The 16355-nt window shown below is 46.6% G+C and overlaps 1 pseudogene; it reads left to right on the top strand.

Annotated features, from left to right (window-relative positions):
• Positions 1–7680: 7680 nt before the first annotated feature.
• Positions 7681–14513, top strand: LOC116588952 (annotated as a pseudogene).
• The last annotated feature ends 1842 nt before the right edge of the window (positions 14514–16355 follow it).

Here is a 16355-nt window from a genome sequence, read left to right as displayed (position 1 = left end):
GGGTGAATTTTATGGCATGTGAATCATATCTTTGAGAAACAGGGGCACCTGGCAGGCTCAGTCGATAGAGCACACGACTCTCGATCTCAGGGTGGTGAGTTCAAGCCCCACGTTGAGTGTAGAGATTACTCTTAGTTTATTTGACAGAGATCACAAGTAGGCAGAGAGGCAGGCAGAGAGAGAGGAAGGGAAGCAGGCTCCCACTGAGGAGAGAGCCCAATCTGGGGCTTGATCCTAGTACCCTGAGATCATGAACTGAGCAGAAGGCAGAGGCTTTAACCCACTGAGCCACCCAGGCACCCCATAAAAAAACAAAAAACAAAAAACAAAAAAAAACAGTCTTTAAAAAAATACAAAAACCAACGAACCAAACAAAAACCAAACCGGGCAGTTGTTTAAAAAAGCAGATTCCCAAGCCGTATCTAAGATCCACTGAGTTAGCACCTCTGGGGAACAACCAAAGAATCTGATTTTAATAAATGCTCCAAGTGATACTTATCATAAGGGAAGTTTAGGAGAAGCTCCTTGGAACATTGATGACCAGAGTCATCCTTCTGCTTGGACGCTTGATGCTCTGTGGTTGACAGCCTCTAAGATGGACCCCAGGATGATGCCTCCTACTATTCTGCTCCCCTCGAGTGTGGACTGGGCTTGTTGGCTCACTTCTAATGAATAGAGTAGAACAAAAGTGATGGCTATTACTTTCAATATTAGGTTTTTGAAAGACTGTGGATTCCATCCAAAGAATATATACAAATGGCCAATAGCTTATGAAAAGACACTCGATGTCAGTAGAGAAATGCAAATCAAAACCACAGTGAGGGGCACTTGGATGGCTCAGTGGGTTTAAGCCTCTGCATTCAGCTCAGGTCCCAAGATCCTGGAATCAAGCCCCACATCGGGCTCTCTGCTCGGCGGGGAGCCTGCTTCCCCCTCTCTCTCTACCTGCCTCTCTGCCTACTTGTGGTCTCTGTCTGTCAAATAAATAAAATCTTAAAAAAAAAAAAACCAGCAAAAACCACAGTGAGATATCACCTTATACCAGCAGGATGGCCACTATAAAAATAAAAACAAAACAAAATAAAACAATGAAAGGTATCATGTTGGTGATGATGTGGAGAAATCAGAACACATCTGCACTTTTGGGAATGTAAAGTGGTGCAACTGCTATGGAAAACAGTATGGAGGGTCCTCACATATTAAAAATAGAAATACCATCTGATCCAACAACCCTGCTTTTTTTTTTTCTTTTTTAAGATTTTATTTATTTATTTGACAAAGAGATCACAAGTAGGCAGAGAGGCAGAAGACGGGGGGTGGGGTGGGTTGGGGGAAGCAAGCTCCTGCTAAGCAGAGAGCCCAATGTGGGGCTTGATCCCAGCACCCTGAGATCATGACTTGAGCCGAAGACAGAGGCTTAGCCCACTGAGCCACCCAGGCACCCCAACAATCCTACCTTTGAGTATATACCCAAAAGAATTGAAAGCAGAATCTTGAAGAGATGCATGCATACCTGTGTTCACTGCAGCGCTATTCACAACAGCTAAGGAGTGGAAGCAACTCAAATGCCCACTAACAGATGAATTAATAAAGAAAGTGTGGTATAATGCATATGATAGGGTATTTGGGGGGCCTTGAAAAGGAAGGAAATCCTATTACATGCAATAACATGGATGAACTGGAAAACATTATACTTAGTGAAATATCCCGGTCACCAGAAGACAAACACTGTATGGTTCCACTTATGTGAGGCACATAGAGTAGTCAAATTCATAGAGACAGAGGTAGAATGCTGGTTCCCAGGGGTGGAGGGAAATGGGAAGTTATTCAATGAGTGTAGAGTGCCGGTTTTGCAAGACAGAAAAGTTCCAGGGATCTGATGCACCATGTGACTATATTTAGCACTACACAATTGCTCACTTAAAAATGGTTCAGATGGTTAAATAACAATTGTGGGGGCACCTGGGTGGCTCAATCGGTTAAGCATCTGACTTTTGATTTCCACTCAGATCATGAGGTTGGGGTCGTGAGATTGAGCCCCACATCAGGCTCTACGCTGGGTGTGGAGCCTGCTTAAGGTTCTCTGTCTCCCTCTCCCTCTGGCCCTCTTCTCCTCAGCCCCCATAGCAGGCATGTGCTCTTTCTCTCTCTCAAAATAAATAAATAAATAAATAAATAAATAAATAAAATAAAATTTGTGGCTTCCATTGGAGGCTCTTGTTTTCTCTTGATACACCCTCTCCCAGTTGCCTCCAGCCCACACTGTCCTTCTGATGCCCGGCTGTCATGTTGGGAGGACACTCAGGCAGACTGACACTCAGGTCAGTCTCTCCTGACCCATGAGGTGAGGAGCAGAGGCCTGCTAGTAACACCTCAGGGAACTCTTCTGAGGCCTGCCAACATACAAATAAACTTGGAAGTACATCCTTAACCACCACCACCCCCCCCACCTGCCCCAGCTAAAACTTCAGATGAACTGCAGCCCTTGTGAACAGCTTCACGAGTGACTTTGGGATAGGGGCACTCAGCTGAGCTGCATCTGAATTCTGACACACTGAAGTTGTGACATAATAACAATTCATTGTTTTACACTGCTAACTTTGGGAGCAATTTGCTATGCAGCAAGAACTAACTAATGCACCATCAGATGCATTTTGCTCAGTTATATTGCAATGCAGACTCACCAGGGAACTGACTACAATCCTGTTTCTCAGGATATAAAATTGTATGTATATTTTGGTAAGCCAAATAACGGGTCCCCTAAAATGTCCCTGGAATGTGTGAATATGGTATGTACCATGGCAAAAGGGACTAGAAATGCAATTAATATTACAAACTTTAGGGGCACATGGGTGACTCAGTTGGTTAAGTCTGACTTCGGCTCAGGTCATGATCTCAGGATCGTGGGACCGAGTCCCACACTGGGCTCCCCACTCAGCAATAAGTCTGCTTCTTTCTTTAGTTCTTCCTCTGCCCCTACCCTTCCCTCTGCTCATGTTCTCCCTCTCTCTCTTAAAAAAAAAAAAAAAATTACAAATTTTAAAATACGTTGTTCTGGATGATCCAGATGGGTCCAATCTAACCACATGAACCCTTGAAAGCAGAGGACTTTCTCTGGCCAAAGGGAGGAGAGATTTTGCAGAAGTAGAAGTTGGAGAGAGTCCAAGTGTTGGAAGGAACTCCAGCACTGATGGAGGGTGGTGGGCAATGAGTAAAGCATGAGAATGAATGTGGGCAGCCTCTAGGAGTAAAGACCAGCACCCAGGTGACAGCCAGTAAGGAAACAGGGACCTCAACTCTACATCTGTAAGGAACTGAATTCAACCAAAACACAAATGAGCTTGGAAGTGATTCATCATCCCAAAGTCTCCAAAAAAGAATGCAGGCCTGCTGACACCTTGATTTTGGCCTTGTGAAACCTAGAGCAGAGAAACCCATTCAGCCAGCTGGGATTTAGGATAAACAGAGGTAGGATAATAAATCTGTCTTACTTTCAGTTACAAAGTTTGGGGTAATTTGTTATGGGAGCAATAGAAAAACGTACATATTTATGTGTAGATGATGTTTACTGGTTTTCAGTCTCTTCGTCCTAGGTATCATAGCTATGCAGATGGTGCATGGTATTATCATTTTCCAATTATCCTGCTGAAACAGTCATTCACTATCTTAGTGCCTCTCTGTATTGTAGGCTTGAGTGTTCCATGCATTGTTTTTCAAGGATCTCTGGGAAAGACACTCCTTTCTCAGGAGGCTGGAGTCTGACTGGGGCAAGGCTGCGTGTGTGCTGGTTGTTTCTGAGGCTACTGATCAATACTTACCATTAGGACGACAACTCCATGCATCACTAAACTTTGACCTCAGTGCCCCAGAGCAGTCCCAAGATGCCAATTGATGTACAGGCTCTATACATATTCCTCAAACACAATACCTCTTTCATAGACTTCCCTGAATTAAATTTTAGAGGCTTCAGTGATGGCAAAGTAATGTTGCTAATGTACTGGCAAGCCCAGGATATTCAGAAAGGTTGCTTAGATAAAAGTAATTGTGTTTATGCTTTTTTACAAGATCTTCTGGGTGGACACTATGTTTGGGTCATTGACCGGCTGTCCGGTCTTCTACACAATGTGTGATGTGGACACAGAGTGTCCCTTAAGCCCACTAAGTACATACTCAAGAAACCCAAGACCTCAAAACAAGTGGTTGGCTCCCTTTAAAAATCACAAGGGCTGAAAGGGCCTAAAATAATACTAATTGCACTTCTTTTTTTATCCACGACTTTCGGAATTTTATTTCCCCAGAAGTATGTATTTTTCAGGGAACTCTTCATAATGACCCACCATCACTTACCATCCTGGCGTACTGAGCAAAAGAGGATACTCCTGTTTTCCTGGACCTGTTCAAATGAGATCAATTGCCAAACAGTTGTTTGGATTAAAACCAAACGGTTAATTTACTCAGACTTTCAAGAGGCAGTTATTTTGATTAAAAGAATCCTATCTGAGTGGCCTTTGGCAACTTCTTATCTCCAGTCAGTGGGTCCTACACATTTAGCTCTGCTGTGGAACCAGGGGGCATCCACTGCTTGGATAAAAAGGGATTTATCAGAAGAGAAGACTTTGAAGTCCCATTTGGGGCAGGGGTAAGTATAGCTGAGACTCATAGGGACTGAAAAGCCATTAGGAACCTAGAAGACTACTCCCTCGGTCTCTTTCTGCCATGTCTTTCTAGAGCTACCTGGCATCCCATTATTCCTTTCCTCTGAAATTCTCTGTTTAGTCACTGGTGTGCCCAAGGCAGAGAATTCTAGCAGCCTTGAGGTTATAACGCTTTTGATATTAGACAGACCATCATGATTAATTTCCTCCTGAGTCTGAATTCTAAGCCACTCAGTTTTAAATTCCCAGGAAAGAATTTGACTGGCTTGGTCCAGTCCAGTGTCTAGCTCTGGTCCAGGCAGCTGTCCCCAGGATGAATCAGGTGTCATAAGACATGCAGGAAGGGCTGGTCCCTCCAGGTGATGGATGGAACAAAGAGAAGATAAATGACAGATGCCTGCACAGTTTTTTCTGAACTGATAATAACAGATGCCCTTTTGCCATGTCTTTTCTTACCAATCTGCAAACTCTTTAAGGGTAGTGGATTTTTTTTTTTTTTTCATCTTTATCTTCACCACTACACTTAGGTCAATTCCTCATCGATAGATGCTTGACAAGTAAAAAAAAGATAGAGTTGGTCATGCCCACTTCTAGTCGTACATACATACTTCTTATCACACTGGTCACTACCCCAGTGGGTGCTGAGGCAAGAAGAGAGGAAGTGTTGCATTGGCTGACCACTCCTGAGTTCTTTCTTCCAGCACTGCTTGGGTTAATAGTAATTATTATGCATTCTCCATTTTCCAAGGGGCAAGCATAATATAAAGTGCTGTATATGTCACTATCCCACTTATCCACTGTGATAAACCTGTGAGAAAATTGGAGTTCAGAGAAATTAAGTAACTTGCCCAGGGTCACACAGCTCAAAAGTACTGTGACCAATTCTAAACTGAAATCTAGAACCCACCCTCCAAAGCCTTGCATTTTCCTTCTACCTCTGTTATGAGGAGTTGGGAATGAGGCTGAGATGAAGCTAGTGGGAGAGGTGTGGGCCGGGTCAATGCCAATTTTGTGAACTAAACAAAATTGTTCCGTGCTAACAGTTTTTGAAAGCTTTTTGAACATGGCCTTGGGCCTTTCATGGTTCTGAGGTTTTCCAACAACTCCTCTTAATTGAGTCTTTCTAAGCTGAGCTGCAGGATTTAAGTAATTCAACAAGAAAAGAGTTCTCAGATTCCTTCTTTCCCTTTAAGCTGGGTGAGAACATGTCCCCCAGCTTCCTGCTTTTAAACACTGGAAAACATTCTGGGAATCTGAGGCCAGACCTGGGTCAGTGCTGCCATTTTTTATTGTGCTTTGCAGAGCGAGGAGTGAAATCCAGGCTGCCCTCCACCCACTACGTCTTGTACCCTGGCGCAAGGTTGTATCACTCAGACTGAGAGATGCAGTGTTCTAAGTCACATATTAGGGTACCCTATAAGTGCACTGTGGGCTAGAGGAGGGTCGGATGGGTATACTATTGCTTCGGAGTCCCTCTGCTTTGAGGTTTTTTCTTTGTGGGTTTTTTTTTTGTTGTTGTTGTTAAGATTTTACTTATTTATTTGAGATAGAGGGAGAGTGAGAGAGAGAGAGAGAGAGTGAGAGTGAGCACAAGCAGGGAGAGCAGCAGGCAGAAGGAGAAGCAGACTTCTCCATGAGCAGGGAGCCCAATGTGGGGCTCGATGCTGAGCTCAATGCCAAGACTCCGGGATCATGACCTGCGCCATATGCAGACGCTCAACTAACTGAGCCACTCAGGCACAACTCTGCTTTAAGCTTTGATTATGACTTGTGATAATGCCATTTCTGGATCATAGCTCTAGTGTCTGGCAAGAGGAATCCAAATTCTGTTAGCAATTTCAAGAGATAGAGGGGTTGACATTAGTGCCTGGAACTAGGTTCTGGTCAGTGAAAGGACTTAGTCAAGACCCAGTCTAGAGCAGGCCTGTATTAACTGTGAGAAAGGCTGGCTTGCCTTAGGGTTCTCTCTTTTGGAAAAAAACACAAGGCCCCTTCACCCAACCCCCAGGGCACGATAGGCCTCACTAAGGGGTTATATAGTATTTATGGCCTCTTTGCTTTTATTTGCGGTGCTGTTAAAATGCCTTTCCAACATGCTGCCGTGATTTAAATTATGTATGTGAGCTCCTCCTGAAATATACACACTTTGGATTGTATTTGGAACAGAAATAGGACTTTAAAGAAACAGAAAGATTGTAGGTTCCAAGAACCCCTTCCTCCTGCTCCTGCCCTGGGTTCACTCAGTGCCTGGAGCTGTGTCTTCACAGCAGTACCTAAGGAATCCCCAAGGAGCAAAGCATCATGGTTACGGGTGATCGTGTGGAGGGACCGCTCTTGGTGGGTCCAATCTCATCTCGGCCACTCACTAGCTATACAACCCTAAGCAAATTGCTTAAATGCTCCCAGCCTCCTTTTCCTCATCTATAAAACAGAGATCATAAAAGTTTCTTCTCCATGACCTCACTGTAAGGGTCGGGGACATAATGCCCCTGGAATGCTGAGCACAGAGCCGAGAAAGTTAGTCCCCTAAGTTCTACTTCTCTCGCCTCAAGACATGAACCTAAATTCCAGTTGAGAACCTGTTGAGCGCCCAAGAGTTTCCGTCCTCGTTTGTGGAAGGTCCCCCTTTCCTCCATATGAGTGCCCTCAGAATATCATCCGAGTCCCCCAAACTGTCCCGTCCACACTGCTCCCACCAGGAAGAAGTTCTAGTTCCCATGCCCTGCACCTAGCCTGGGAGCGTGCCTTCCCACCTCGGTCTCTGGGTCGCACAGGTGCCAGGCTAAGACCAGCGAGCTCGTTAATGAGGGTGGAAAGCTGGAGGGAATGGGCCGTCGGCTGGATGTGCTTTAGTTGCAATGTTGTGTGGGGAAATGAAATGCTGAAATCTCAGGACACTGGTAAAAGGGAAAAGCTCACGGCATTGCAGCTTCTGTTCCCACACGTGACTGCTTCTGTCTCCAGGGTGTGACAAAACCTCCCAGGGGCTTCTTTTTATCCAGGGCAGCAGTAAGGGGTCATCAGCATGTGCGTGGACTTCGGGGTGAGGCGGTCCTGGGTCAGCTGCTACCCGCTGAGGGACTTCAGGCAAGTCACAGAACCTCCACGTGATTTAGTTTTCTCCTCTACACAACGGCCATATGAGTAGCATCTATCCAACTCACTGTGTCTTGCAGATTGAGAATATGAATATAAAGTGTCTGGCGCATAATAGACCCTCAATAAGTATACTTCATCACCAACATCGCCCTCCCAGTTGTTACCTATATCCTGATGTCGCTGATACAGAAGGTCTGCAGAGCCATCGGACGCCTGCTCAAAGTGGGTGGTCAGTTAGTGGGGGATCTCTCTATAATGTCTCAACTGTGACTATTAACGATGAAAGCTAATCATTCTTTTCAAAGCATCCCAAGGGCTTGTCCCATTCTGTAAGGTCGCTGGTTCATTTCCCCTCTCCCTATGAAAAGATGGTTTCCTATGGCAGACACTACTGGTTGTCACCCCAATGGCCAGGTCCCCTTCTTTGTGAACAGAATCTCAGTTCTATTCAAGTGGCCATGGGCCTAACCCCAGGACAAGAATCACGATTGGGTGCAAGCCACTTAATGGCAGTCCTGTTTACCTTCATCTTCAATGGTCTAAGAGAAGGCATGGGACAAGACGGAAGGGAAAATCTTCCAATGAAAGGAGAGAGAAGTGTGAGGTGACCTTACTTTTGGTCCCTGGCATCTTCCTTCCTGCTTTAGGTACTGTTATGTACGTAAGGATGTGAAACTTGGAACAGCAGCTGCCATTTTGTGACCATGTGGTCACCGGCATGAGAGTGACAGAGCAAAAAAAGTAGAAAGAGTCGAGACTCTTTAAGACATTGCTAAGCTGCCAAGTGGACTCTGAAGCTGCTTGCCTCCACACTTCTGTTTTTGTTATACAATAACGCTTATGATTTGGCCTGTTGTTAATCTGGTTTTCGGCTTAATCAATTTACCCCTTTTCTGCAGAATGTCTGCTATTCAAATTCTGTCCAGATATAAAGACATTCATTTCCCATTTTCTTCCTCTACATTTGGGTAATCAAGTGTTTTTAAGTAAATTCCATGCTCACTATTGTAGTGAAACTGCTCTTGAAAAGGTCACCAATGACCTCTTGATTGACATGTCCAATGGCTTCATCTAATTTCCCATCCTACTTAAACTCCACTGCATTGGACAGCCTGACCACTTTCTTATTTTCCAAGTGAGGAGGGGATCTGCCTTTCTCCCTGTGAACATGATGTGTCCACTTGGAAGTCCCCACAGGACCATCAGCACCATATTTGTAAACTGAACTATGTCCCCTACACATTACTTCCTCCCTGTCACACACGACACTGCTCACACTAGCCCTTAGCTAGAAAGCTCACAGTTATCCTAAGCAAATCCTTCCTTCCCTACACCCAATTAATCATCAAAAATAAAAAGTCTATTCTCAGGAGTCTGTTGCAGCTTCCCTATGTTCACTGTCATGGCCTGCGGTCATCATTTCTTTCTTGTAGCAGTCTCTTCTGTGCCTCCAATCTCTCCCCCCACCCCGCCCTTCTCCAGTCATCTGCACTGCCATTAGAGTGGATTTTCTTTCTTTTTTTTTTTTTTTTACAGACAGAGATCACAAGTAGGCAGAGAGGCAGGCAGAGAGAGGGGGAAGCAGGCTTCCCGCTGAGCATAGAGCCTGATGTGGGGCTCGATCCCAGGACCCTGAGATCATGACCTGAGCCAAAGGCAGAGGCTTTAACCCACAGAACCACCCAGGTGCCCCTAGAGAGGATTTTCTAAAAACAAATGAAATCACATCACTGGATTTAAAGTTTTCCAAAGGGGTAGATGTGTGTGAGAGGTGGCAGTGGGGAGATTGTATTAGCCATCATGCCCTCCAGACCAAGCCCGCATTTTCTCATACAGCATAGAAGACTGTCTAGTTACTTTGGGAACAGAACAGATTCTGTGTTTTATCTCCTACCAACTCCTTTCCACCTTCCCTGCCTTCTTGGCTGGAGTTCCCAGGGATGACTCTCTCTCATCATTATTTCAAACTCTGATTAGATGCTGGACTCCTTTTCCTCAGCCTCCGAACTTCCAGCATCCTCCATTTCTCAAATCGAACTGCACTTCTTCCCCAAAGCATCCCCTGACCTAGGGCTAAGCCAGAGTTTCTCAGCCTTGGCGCTACTGACATTTCAGGGTGGATGATTCTCTGTGGGATAATTCTCAAAAGCAGACTGTTGGAGTCTCTTGTCGGATGGGCATTATAGGGTGTCTGGCAGCATCGCTGGCCCTGACCTGCTGGATGCAAGCAGCACCCTGCTCCCCCAGTTTCCACAACCAAAAATGTGTCCAGGTGCTGTGAAATCGTCCTTGGAGGACAGAACTGCCCCCTCTTCCAGTTGTTCCAAGTACCCTTCTTACCATCCCATAGCCTCCTTTCCTTCTCTGATCATAACCCCCATGGCACAGTTTTGAAGTGACTTGTCTGATTGTTTCATCTGTTCCCACAGAATGTTGTCTCCAAAAGGGCAACTCCCAGGGCCCAGTACCCACGACGCATGTGGTCTAGCTTCCTGAAAGAGTCAGCTCCCTGATGGAAGTGACCTTCTCTGTCCTCCCCGGGGTGCTCAGGGTGGTGCCGGCACATACAGGGCTCAAAAAACATTTGTCAAATGAAAGAATGATTGATCATTCCATTCAAATGCTTCTTTCTCTGTGAAACTTTTATTAGTATCCTAGTTAAGGTTGGTCTTTTTTTCTCGTAACCCCATAGGATTTTGTGCACGCCTCTGTCCCCCAGCACTTACTACCTTGGATATTATCATCAGTTTGGTAATACACATTTATGGAAATGAAACCATGCTCTCGGGGGGGTGCTTGGGTGGCTCAGTTGGTTAAGCGTCTGACTCCTGGTTTTGGCTCAGGTCATGATCTTGGGGTCGTGAGTTGGAGCCCTGCCTCAGGCTCTGCGTTCAGCATGAAGTCTGCTTAAGATTCTCTCCCTCTTTGGCCTGGGTGGCTCAGTCTGTTTACTGTCTGCCTTTGGCTCAGGTCATGATCCCAGGGTCCTGGAATTGAACCCCACATCAGGCTCTCCGCTCAGCTGGAAGCCTGCTTCTCCTTCTCCCTCTGCCCCAACCTCCTCTCTTGCTCCTGCTCCCTCTCATAAGCAAATAAAATCTTTAAAAGGAAAAAAAAAAGATTCTTCTTTTCTCCTTCTGCCCTTCCCCGCCCTACTCACGCACACTCTCTCTAAAAAGAAAAAAAAAAATCATGCTCTTTGTATCTTCAGGTCTCTCTTGAAACAGAAAAACTAGGTCCATTCCTGTGCCCAGGAATGTCATGCTCTACCATTTCCTTAAACTACTACACCTGTTCTGCCTCTGGCTGCTCTCAGCCACACCTGCCACCCCCCCCCCCCACACCCCCCCCCCCCCCCCGTGTCTCTCATCTATCTTCTTTAGCTGACTTCAAAGAGGAGTAACAGCTCAGAGCTGCTGGGCATCGAGGACTCATGTCCGCTTCATGGCCCCATTTTGCCTCTCGTGTCCCTGACTGTGCTCCTGGCAATGACAATGAGTTCTGAGAGGTCTTAATAACATATGGTGCTTGCTCACAAGCCTCTCCTGGGGATGGGAAGCACATCTGCAGCGTGCCCCCCACCCGATGAGGTGACAGCGAACCCCTCAGTGGAAAGGTGCTGTGATATTATTAAAGCAAGCAAACAAACATTCACAATGGTCAGAAAGGAGATCGGCTTTCCTTGGAGAGGAGTTCAGTACTCAGAGAATAGAATGCGGTAGCTTTTGTGCACAGTGGATGGTTAATACGCATCCTTGAGTCACAGAGTCTTGCAGGGAGAAGATGCCGAAGTTAATATTTATATTTGGCATCCCAGCCTCCGTGTACATAACAGCACTGAGGCCGGGTGTTTGGTTTGAGGTCAGCTCCGTTTAAATAGCTAGACCAGGTGCAGACACACACACCAGACCTCTGAACTCTGTGTGTTGCAATCCAGATGTTCGGCCGAGGTGGTGAACTTGGGTCACTGATGGTGAGAGAGTGTGTAGTGCTCTTCTAGCATCTTCCATGGGGAGCCCTGGACAGTAGACTTGGCCCTAAGCCCATGTTCCTCGCCAGAGTCAAGAAACAGTAGCAGCTGCAGTTGTTGCTAGGGATAAGAGATCATCCACTGGGGAGTTGAGATAGCCAGGACAGGGGGTGGGTAGCACGAGGGAGGTCACGAAATTGACTGTGCTTAGCCTCTGCCCATGTCTGAATCACTTGGAGACATTCTGCAATGGGAAAAATATTAGGCTTTTAATGACAGCCCTGACAAACATGATCCGTATGACCAAACCGGTCTCGAAAGCAACTGCTATCATTTCTTAAAGGCGGATTTGTCAAATTGCACGTTTCTCAGAGGGTTTTGCTAGTCCCACACTTTGCCTCAAAAAACGTGCACAGAGTGAGGGGTTTGAACTTTCTGAATTTAATGTGAAGCACATATGTTGTTTGGGTTTTGTTTGTTTTGTTTGTTTGTTTTTATGGTTGTAAAATATGTTATATAAAAAAGAACCATATAGCAATAAGACAGTAATGTAAACACAAATCCTCCAAAAGCACGCAACATATTTCTAATGAAAGGAAACAACCACCTTCGCCGTATCCACAAAAAAATTAAAAATGATGAAGAGGGGCCGTTTCATTCACAGATTGTGGAATCCTACTGTTTATGGCTCTCCAAATGAGTATTTCTGAGGCATGACTTAAAACGGGAATTTTCCAAACGAAGCGCCTCCTGGCATCATGCGAAGAACATTGATGTTGGTTCGTAGCCAGGCAAGTCGAATTCTGGTCTTGACTGTTGACCCTCTGCATCCTGGCTCCCAACCCCAGCACTCCACTCAGAGTGCTCTTGTCAAGGGTGCCAGTGACCTTCTAATTGCTAAATCCAAAGGGCATTTTGCAGTCCACTTCTGACCCGACCTCTTTTCAGCAGATGACATAATTGCCCACTCTTTCCTCCTTGAAATCCTCTCGCTCCATGCCTTCAATGACACCATCCCATCCTGGTTACTCTCTGGCTTTTCCCTTCGCCCCTCAAGACACTGTCTAGGCTGTTCTTCTTCACCAGTGCCCATGAGAGCTGCTGTGGGCATTTTCTTATCAACTCTTTGCAGCAGCCCCAGGAGGTGGGACTTCCTGGTTCCATTTTATGGATGAGGACGGAAGGCTCAGGGTGATGAAGGGATCTTTACCTGTTAGGTCCATGGCTAATAAGCAGGAGGACTGGACTTCCCATCGAGGTCTGCTGGAATCCAGAGGCAAGTTCTCAACCATAGCACTGCAATTTTTCTTCCTCAGGGACTGCCTTAAATAGTGGTATTCTCCAGAGTTCTGTGTTTGGCTTCTTTTTCTTTTCTGCTCTGTCCCCGCAGGGGCTCATCTACAGCTTTCCTCATTCAAGCTCTGTGCTATCTTCAGCCGAAATCTGTCTTCCGTTCCTCCTCTCCAACTGGTTCCAACATTATCTCCGTTTGCACGTGCCACAGTCACCTAGTAGGAGTGGTGCGTGGACGACTCCTCAGCTGCCAATTCTTGCCTGACAATCGGTGGAAGCCCGTGATTGCTTAGGGAGTGGGCATGTGACCCAGACGGGACGATTTCTGGGAATGTCTAGGAAAACTTTTCTCTCTCTTAGATAGACACATGAGTGATGGTTTCTTTTCTCCTTCTAGATATTGCTGTGCTTGGTAATATTAGAGTCATGACAATCATCTGTAACCATGAGAAATAGGTCAAATCCAACAAGAGAAGAATGGCACCTGGGTCCTTCATGACCAGCCAGTTGAATCCTATCTGGGACAGGGGCTTCCAACTATGTTATCAATAATTAATTAATGTATTATTGTTGGTATAGGTTTTTCTGTTACTTGCAGCCAAAAGCTTCCTAAGTGATATAGCAAATTCGTCATATCTACAGATCAACTCACTATCTCCTCCTCCACATAGCCTCCTCTCCTGTAACTCTAGCTCTATTAACATCACTATGGTTGACTCATTAACCCATGTCAGAAACCTGGGCATCATCCTTGACTCCTCTGTGTGCCTCACCCCCAAAGTCCAATCATGAATTAAGTCCAGGAGATTTGCAGGTGGCTGAGGACCACAGCCGGGTTGAGCTTTGTCAGTCGTCAGTTTAGGCAGCGCTGGGGGCCTGGGTCTTGCGGCTCCCCAGGAGCTGGGCCATGTGGGCCAATGGCCTGGATCATGCACTCTGGACCAAGGTGCTTTGGGCCACCATGGCCAAGCTGTGCCCTGGCACCGTGGTGGCTGTCCCCACCAGCACACTGTTTGGCCTGACCTGCTTGGCCAGCAGGGCACTGTGTACCTCCTCCAAGGCTGCAGCCAGGTCCAGCTGCCAGTCTTCTGTCTGGGGCACATGGCCAATGTCTTCAGATACTGCCATGTGAAAGTACCCAAGGGGCTCCTGAAAGACTTACTACCGGCACCAGTAACCCTGGTGTTGGAACGCTCCCAGGAGCTCAGTAAGGACCTGAACCCTTTACTCCTCTTACAGGCATCTGGAGTCCTGATCATGCTTTCATGCAAGATTTGGCTCAGGTGTTTGGGACACCATTTGCTCTCTCACCAGTGCCAACCTCAGCTCTCGGGCAGGTTCTCAGAATGTCTTTGAATTCCAGTACCCCTGGCCTCAGTTGTTTCTGGTCTTTGATGAGGGACCAATTGAGGATGGCCAAGAGCCCTGAGTATCGCCCAGGCTCGACTATGGTTGACTGTCTCTATCTGGAAAGTGTGACATCATTCATCCTCTAACAGAAGGTCCGGATAGAGATTGTTAAGCCCCAGCCCGGACACTATTTCCTCTGACTGGGGAGGCTGGTGATATAGCGTGCTGTAATGCCTGGTGGAGAGAGTCCATCAGTTCAGACTAAGGGTGGGAAGTGAGCTCAGTTGGAAGGGGTGAGAGCAGGGAGGTCCAAATTTTAAAATGTCGGGGGAGGGGGAGGAGTTGAGCCTGGGTGCCTCAGTCAGTTAAGCATCTGACTCTTGGTTTCAGCTCAGGTCATGATCTTAGGGCATCAAGCCCTGCATCAGGCTCTGTGCTGAGTGTGGACCCTGCTTAGGGTTCTTTCTCTCCTTCCCCTGCCCCTCCCCTGCTTGCACTCACTCTCTCTCTCTCTCTCTCTCTCTCTCTCTCTCTCCAAAAAAAATAAAAATAAAAATAAAAATAAATTTAAAAATTGGAAAACAAATCTCTGTTATTTTTCTCAAAGAAGTGGGGGACACCTGGGTGGCTCAGTCGGTTAAGCATCTACCTTTGGCTCAGGTCATGATGGCAGACCCTGGCATCCAGCCCAGCATTGGGCTTCCTGCTTTAATGGGAGCCAGCTTCCCTCTCTCCCTCTGCCTGCCGCTTCCCCTGCTTGTGCTCTGTCTTTCTGTCAAATAAAACTCTCTAAAAAAATAAGAAAAAAAAGTCCAGGAGATTCTGCTGTTGAAGATCTCTTCTTCCATTCACCCTCTCCTTGTTCTTTTCAGTTCTTTGCCATTTTTGCTGTCCTTTTGCATACTTCCTCATTTTAAGAGGTCACCAACATCTATATTGCTCCTAAAGAGACTTTAAAGACCCAGTACTAATCCTCCAGCTTCCTTGATTATAATGTGTCGATAGCCTATGTTCAAGATGAATTCGGGCCCATGTACCCGGTGTGTAAGCTGCATCAAGACAGGGCTTCCCTCTCTGGACTGGCACCTCCACTGCTCCACATCGTCCTAGTTCTAACACATTGATTTCCTTGTGGCCCATGAGCCACTGCCCCTCAGTGTTACTGCATGTGCGGTTCCCTGGGCCTGGGATGCTCTCCCTGCCCGTCCTGGGCCAGCATGTGCTCACGTACTTCAGTTCGCCTCTCCTACGATGGGGCAGGCATGCATCTCAGGCCTGCCAGGCATGTCTTTCCTTATCTTCATCTCTCCCCTCTTGATCTGTATTTTGAACCCCATCCCAAGTCAGTCTCCCTCAGTGTGGTGCTACCCCTCTCTCCAGTGGTGAATCTATGTTCTAGATTCTCGAGGGTTGCTGTGGTAAGGGAGGTGTCTTCCCGGTCCTGGGGCATCTCTTCATTACAGGTCGCCTTAAAGACATCCCTGGTTTTCTCTTCATGGCCCCTTCCAAGTTCAGGCATCACATAGGCAATGCTCACTCCATGTTGGGTCTCTAAATCTCTGCAAGGTGGCCGTGGCTTTGTCTGCATGGATCTTACCACCAGCACACCTGTTCTGAGGTCTTGCTGCCTTCCCCGGACCCCCTTTGTGAACAGAGTCTCTGCTCTCAGGCTCTCAGCTCTCTCCCCTTAATTAACTCCTTGTCTTCTTTCCCTCCCCCAGCACCTGTGAAGAGTTTTCCTGTCTGGAAAAAGCACTCCCCTCCACTTCCTTCTCTGGGATATTTATCTATCCCCCTACCTGCCCTGGGTTGCCCCAGGGGAACTTGAAGAATTTAGAATTATGGAACACGAGAGGCAGAGACCAACGGGCCTTTTTTCCTTCTACTCTATCAGATTTCTCAAGGCAGAGAGCACAGGCCCAATACACTGCTTGGGAAAGAAGGAAGCTACTGGGAGGCGATAGAACACTGATGATTACGATCACCTG

This window comes from Mustela erminea, chromosome 1, assembly GCF_009829155.1.
Source record: "Mustela erminea isolate mMusErm1 chromosome 1, mMusErm1.Pri, whole genome shotgun sequence".
Taxonomy (NCBI): domain Eukaryota; kingdom Metazoa; phylum Chordata; class Mammalia; order Carnivora; family Mustelidae; genus Mustela; species Mustela erminea.
Note: the sequence above shows the minus strand (reverse complement) of the source record. Positions and strands in the feature narration are given on the sequence as shown.